Source organism: Otolemur garnettii, unplaced genomic scaffold (assembly GCF_000181295.1).
Source record: "Otolemur garnettii isolate 467f Iridium unplaced genomic scaffold, OtoGar3 scaffold00139, whole genome shotgun sequence".
Classification (NCBI taxonomy): Eukaryota; Metazoa; Chordata; class Mammalia; order Primates; family Galagidae; genus Otolemur; species Otolemur garnettii.
Genome location: NW_003852534.1, coordinates 4,895,890 through 4,902,340, shown reverse-complemented (window position 1 = coordinate 4,902,340; position 6,451 = coordinate 4,895,890). Strand labels below are relative to the sequence as shown.

At 37.0% G+C, this 6,451-nt stretch overlaps 1 non-coding gene across 1 annotated transcript; it reads right to left on the bottom strand.

Annotated features, from left to right (window-relative positions):
* Positions 1-4,594: 4,594 nt before the first annotated feature.
* Positions 4,595-4,701, bottom strand: LOC111728040. Its single transcript, XR_002775454.1, has one exon. It is a non-coding gene; the product is annotated as a U6 spliceosomal RNA (small nuclear RNA).
* Positions 4,702-6,451: the final 1,750 nt, after the last annotated feature.

Below are 6,451 nucleotides of genomic sequence, written 5' to 3'. Positions count from 1 at the left end.
AAAGAAAGAAAGAAAGAAAGAAAGAAAAAGAAAAACAAAAATGGATACTTTATACTGGTCAAAGGAATAATACAACAATACATTTCCCTTTTAAATATTTACGCACACAACTTAAACGCTCCCAGATGTATGAAACAGACCTTGAGGGGTCTGAGCAATACAATATCCCATAACACCAGAATAGCTGGGGACTTTAATATTCCTCTGACAAAACTGGACAGGTCCTCTCAACAGAAACTAAACAAAGATACAAAGGACCTAAATGTGACCTTACAAAAATGGGATTAATAAACATATGCAGAACACAATATCCCAAAGGAAAAGAATATATATTTTTCTCAACCCATGAATCCATACTGCAAAATAGATTACATCCTAGAATGCAAAACAAACTTCAGCAAATTAAAAAAATAGAAATTATAACTTGTCTCAAAAGACCACAAGGCAATAAAGGTGAAACTCAACTCCAACAAAAACATTCATCCCCACACAAAGACTTGGAAATTAAAGAACCTCATCCTGAATGATAGCTGGGTTCAGGAAGAGAGAAAAGAGGAAATTGTTAAATCCCTCAAACATAACAACAATGAAGACACAAGTTACCAAAACCTCTGGGATACAGCAAAAGCATTCTTAAGAGAGAAATTTATTGTGCTAAATACCTATATTTGAAAAACAGAAAGAGAGTGCATCAACAAACTCATGAACCATCTTGTGGAATTGGAAGAAGAAGAATATAATCTCAAACCCAGCAGAAGAAAAGGAATAACCAAAATTAAATCAGAAATTAATGAAATTGAAAATAAAAGAATCATACAGAAAATTAACAGAACAAAAAGTTGATTTTTCATAAAAAATACATAAAATCAATAAACCTTTGTCCAGATTAAAAATGAAATGAAAAGTAAAACCTCTAATAACCTCAAGCAGAAATGATAAAGGGTAAATAACAACAGATGCCACAGAAATACAAGAGATTGTCTCTGAGTACTATAATAAACACTATACTCAGAAATTTGACAATGTGAAGGAAATGAATAATACATGGACTCACAGCCTCTTTCTAGACTTAACCAAGAAGAAATAGATCTCTTGAACAGACTGCTTTCAATACCTGAGATCAAAGAAACAATAAAAATCTCTCAAGAAAAAAAATGCCCCGGTCCACACCAGATGGCTTCACACCAGAATTCTATATCAAACCTTCAAAGAAGAGCTTATACCCATACTCCAGAAATTATTCCCAAAAAATTTAGAAAGAAGGAAACTTCTCCAACATATTCTATGAAGCAAACATCACCAAAACAAAAAAAGACCCAACTAAAAAGAACTTCATACCAGTTTCACTCATGAATATAGATGCAAAAATTCTCAATAAAATCCTAGCCAATACATTACAGCTCCACATGAAAAAAATAGACCATATGATCCTTTAAATAGATACAGAAAAATCATTCTATAACATTCAGCATCCTTTTCTACTTAGAACACTTAGGAATATAGGCATAGATTGCACATTTCTTAACCTGATTGAAGCCATGTATGACAAATCTATAGTTAATATTATACTGAATGGAGTAAAACTGAAAGCTTCTCCAGTTAACCTAGAACCAGATAAGGCTGTCCTCTATCACCACTACTATTCAACATAGTGCTAGACGTTTTAGCCAATACAATCAGGCAAGAGAACGAAATAAAGGACATTCAAATGGAGGAATAGGAGGTCAAACTCTTGCTCTTTGCTGACGATTTGATTTTATACTTACAGAACCCCAAAGACTCAACCACAAGATTCCTGGAAATGATAAAAAAAAAAAAATACAGCATTGTCTCAGGATATAAAATCAATGTCCACAAATCAGTGCCAATAACACTGTTGGCTGTATATGCCAATACCAGCCAGCATGAGAAGCTAATCAAGGACACACTTCCTTTCACAGTAGGAAAGGAAAGGAAGCAAGCAAGAAAGAAAGAGGGAGGGAGGAAAAAAAAAGAAAAGAAAAGAAAGACCTACAAATATACATAAAAAAGAGGCGAGGACCTCTACAAAGAAAATTATGAAACCCTAAGAAAAGAAATATCAGAAAATATTAACAAATGAAAGAATATAACCATTTTCATGGCTGAGAAGAACCAACATTGTCAAAATGTGTATACATCCCAAAGCCATCTACAGATTCAGTGCAATTCCCATTAAAATAACATCATCATAATTTCAAGATTTGGAAAAAAAATCTTTGTTTTGTATGAAACCAGAAGAAACCCTGTATATCCAAGGTAATTCTTAGTAATAAAAACAAAGCCAGAGTATCACCCAATCGGACTTTCAGCTATACTACAAGGTCATAGTGATCAAAGCAGCATGGTATTGGCACAAAAATAGAGACACTGACATTTTGAACTGAACAGAAAACCATGGGACAAAACTAACCTCTTACAGCCACCTGATCTTTGATAAACCAAAGAAGAACCTACACTGGGGAAAAGAATCCCTATTCAATAAATGGTGTTGGAAGAACTGGGTAACCATAGATAAAAGACTGAATATAGACCTGAACCTGTCACCACTTACAAAAATTTATTCAAGATGGGTAAAAGATTTAATTTTGAGGGATGAAACAATAAAATTTCTTGAAGAAAGTGTGGGGAAACACCTGAAGATATCAGCCTGGGGAAAGAATTTATGAAGACTTCCTTGGCAAGAAGATAAGGAAACAACAACCAAAGCAAATAGACAACCTGCAGAATGGGAAAATATATTTGCATATTATGAATCAGACAAAAGCTTGATAACTAGGATCTATAAAGAACTCAAATTAATCAACAAAAAAAAGACCCAACAATCCCATATATCACCAGCAAGAGAGATGAATAGAACCTTCTCTAAAGAAGATAGATGAATGGCTAACCAACATATGAAAAAATGCTCATTGTCCCTAATCATCAGATAAATGCAAATAAAAACTTCCCTGAGTTATCACCCAGCCCCAGCAAGAATGGCCCACATCACAAAGTCTCAAAGTTGCAGATGCTGGCAAGAATGTAGAGAGAAGGGAACACTTTTACACTGCTGGTGGGACCTCAACTAATATAATCTTTTTGGAAGGAAGTGTGGAAAAACTCAAAGAACTGAAAGCAGACCTCTCATCTGATCCTGCAATCCTATTAGCTGGCATCTACCCAGAAGAAAAAAAAATCCTTTTATCATAAGGACATTTACATTAGACTGTTTATCGCAGCTCAATTTACAATGGCCAAAATGTAGAAACAGCTTAAGTGCCCACCAACCTAGGAATGGTTTAACAAGCTGTGGTATATGTATAGCATGGAATACTATTCAGCCATTAAAAAAGATAGAGACTTTACATTTTTTGTATTAACCTGGATGGAGGTGGAACACATTCTTCTTAGTAAAGCATCACAGAATGGAGGAGCAAGAATCCAATGTACTCAATTCTAATATAAAGGCAGTAGATGACCTAATATAATGGGTGGGTCTGGGAATGAGGGAGCAAGGAGAGGGGAGGAGGGGGATGGATGGCATTCACGGTGTATGGCACACCTCTTGGGGATGGGACACAATTATAAGAGGGGATTTATCTAATAAATGCAATCAGTATAACCTAATTCCTTGTATCCTCAAGGAATCTCAAACAGTAAAAAAAAATTTAAAAAATGCAGTATCAATAACAACAATAAAAATACTCACCAGATATTTACAGAATGTCTCTCAGAATTTACCTGACCTTTATTCTTTGTTCTCTTTTAGTTGTAAGTTTGGGGAGGAACATCAAACACTAAAGTGACATTCTCATGGCATACTACAAAGAGGACGGACCAGCCCCACTATAGCCAGGAGATACATGACGTCAGACAATTAAGTTCAGGAACCCATCCCAGAATAAGTGCAACATACCTCATTGCTGACTATCACTACAGTCACCTGATAGCCAAGAGAGAGTACTTTGAGTACAATTGTCATTTGCATTATTGCAATTATTTTTATGACTGGATTGAATTCTGCCATTTTTCTAGGTGTTTTAAATTTATTCCATTTACTTTTCATTCTTTCTTATTTTTATGCGTTCTTTTGAAATGAGTGTTTTTTATTATTTCATTTTATCATCAGTATTGGCTTACTGTTTATTCCTTTAAAAGATTAAGTGGCTGTCTTAAGCATATAAACTAACTGTATTTACCCTGCTTTTTGTTTTCTGAGCTTCTTGTACCTGTGTTGTCATTGTCTTTATTAAGTTTTGGAAAACCCTTAGTCATGATCTCTTCATATATCTCATTTCCTGGTGAGATTCCAATTACACCAGTGCTGGGTCGTTTGCTGTTGTCTCAAAGTTCTCCAATGTTTTGTTCTTTCCTCTCTCTCTCTCCCCCCAAGTTTTTGCCTTGTGCAACAGCCTGGCTAATTTAATTCATGTATTTTCAGTTCATCAATTGTTTCCTTATCTGTGTTGAGTTCAATGGTGAGTGTATCAAGTAATTCTTTATCTTTTACAGTGATTTTAATTTCCAGTGTTGCCATTTGTTTGGCTTTTATAAATTTTACAGTTCTCATAAGATCACAAATCTTTTTTTTTTTTTAAACATGGAACGCTTCACAAATTTGCATGTCATCCTTGTGCAGGGGCCATGCTAATCTTCTCTGTATCGTTCCAATTTTAGTATATGTGCTGCCGAAGCAAGCACAAGATCGCCAATCTTAGTGTGCATTCCACTTCTTATTCTAGGTTTTAAAATATTAGTCAGATTCTTTTTACATTTTCACTGTAGTAGTTTCAACATCGCTGTCATGTAATAGTCTGGTTCTGGTAATTGCTTTGCTCCTTGACAGTATACTGTTTTGACTTGCCTTTGTGCATGTCTCCTAATTTTTGTTTAAGGCAGGTATCTGGTATAGCATAGCAGAGATTGAAGGGAATAATTTTTGTGCCTAGAAATTAGCGTGCCTTATAAGTCCAGGACTCAAATGTGGAGCTGGAGCCCATATAATCCGGACTTGAGTTTTGATTTTAGTTATCCCTGCAGTTACTCTCAGTGTATGGCAGGGCTTGGCTTCCTCTGGGGTTACTCTTCCTTTGGCGTTGAATCTGTTCATTGGGAGTCTTGCTTCAGTGCCTTCTGCACCCCAGTTTAGGTCTTCCCTTGGCACCTGCACCTGGGAGGGGCTCTCTGTGAGCCCAGCAGCAGCTACCAGTTGTCTCTCAGTGCCCCACACTTGCTGGCTGAGCTGGGGGCGGGGCTGTTGTTTTCTTTTGTGTCTCAGTTTCAGTTGTAGGTGGGAGCTGTGTGCCCAGCTCTGAGCTGGGGCCTCCTCTCTAATTCTGTGTGTCTTTAACACAGGCGATTTTGCAAGGCTCACCCTGCACACCCTGCAGCCTCTCTTCCAAAAGTGGTGAGTTTTTGTCTGTTCTTACCACATGTATCTCCATAATTTTTCTACATGTGATTTAAAATAACCTTTAAGAGTTTCAAAGTAGGCATTAACGTTGAAAAGGAAAATTTATTTGTAAATGAAATTGGTTCAAAATCGGCCTTTAAAAGTATTGATTATTAATATTGAGATTTTTGAGACTGAAAAATGTAACAACATCCTCTATAATGTTTCCAATTGGGACTCTAGTCATAAACCTGTGTATAATTAATACCCTCACAATGCAGAATTTCACAGAACATCAGTGATCTCTAGTGAGCACAGTACCTGTTTCTCCTAATAGGTCTGAGCTTTGCCGATAAGCACCACAGAAACAAACACGGTAAAGAAACCTTTCATTCTCAACGACCTTCATGAACTGTCTGCCTAATTCCTAGAATGCTTTCTTAACTTTAATACTTCATGAGACGAGGCATCATTTTCAAATCCATCTGATGCAGTTTTATACATTATTTGATTCTGTGGTTGAACATAAAACACTGAGAAAACAATATGATCCCCCAGAACTGAGCAGCTCTTGAAGGACACCTCGCCCATGGGCGTTTGATTGTTATCAACTTTCACCATTTCCAGTAGCAGCAAGGCTAATCTTACCTTCTCTACTGTGGAAATGACACTGAGAAACTGACAATTATTATGTAGTATCAGATAGATGAAAATTTGAAACACCCCAAGTAGCTCAAACTACCTAAAATATTCAGTGTTTGTTAGATTCAATAAAGTATCTGGAGCCACAATCTTTTCCACAATGACCCACAATCAAACATGTCTTCGAATACACCAGGACCTAAAACTCCACTGAGCCTGCCACATTCTCACAGTTCCTCGGACTCTCAGGTTCCTGGTGACAGTGTCCTCCTCACATCCACCTTCCTTCCCTCTAACTTTCCTAGAGCCCCGTCCTCGGGGCTCCCTCGCCGGCCCTTGTGGGGGTGAGTGAGAGGCAGGCTCAGCTGAGAGACCGGCGGAGTTATGCGTCTCTAACTGAACTGAGTCCCTGGGCCC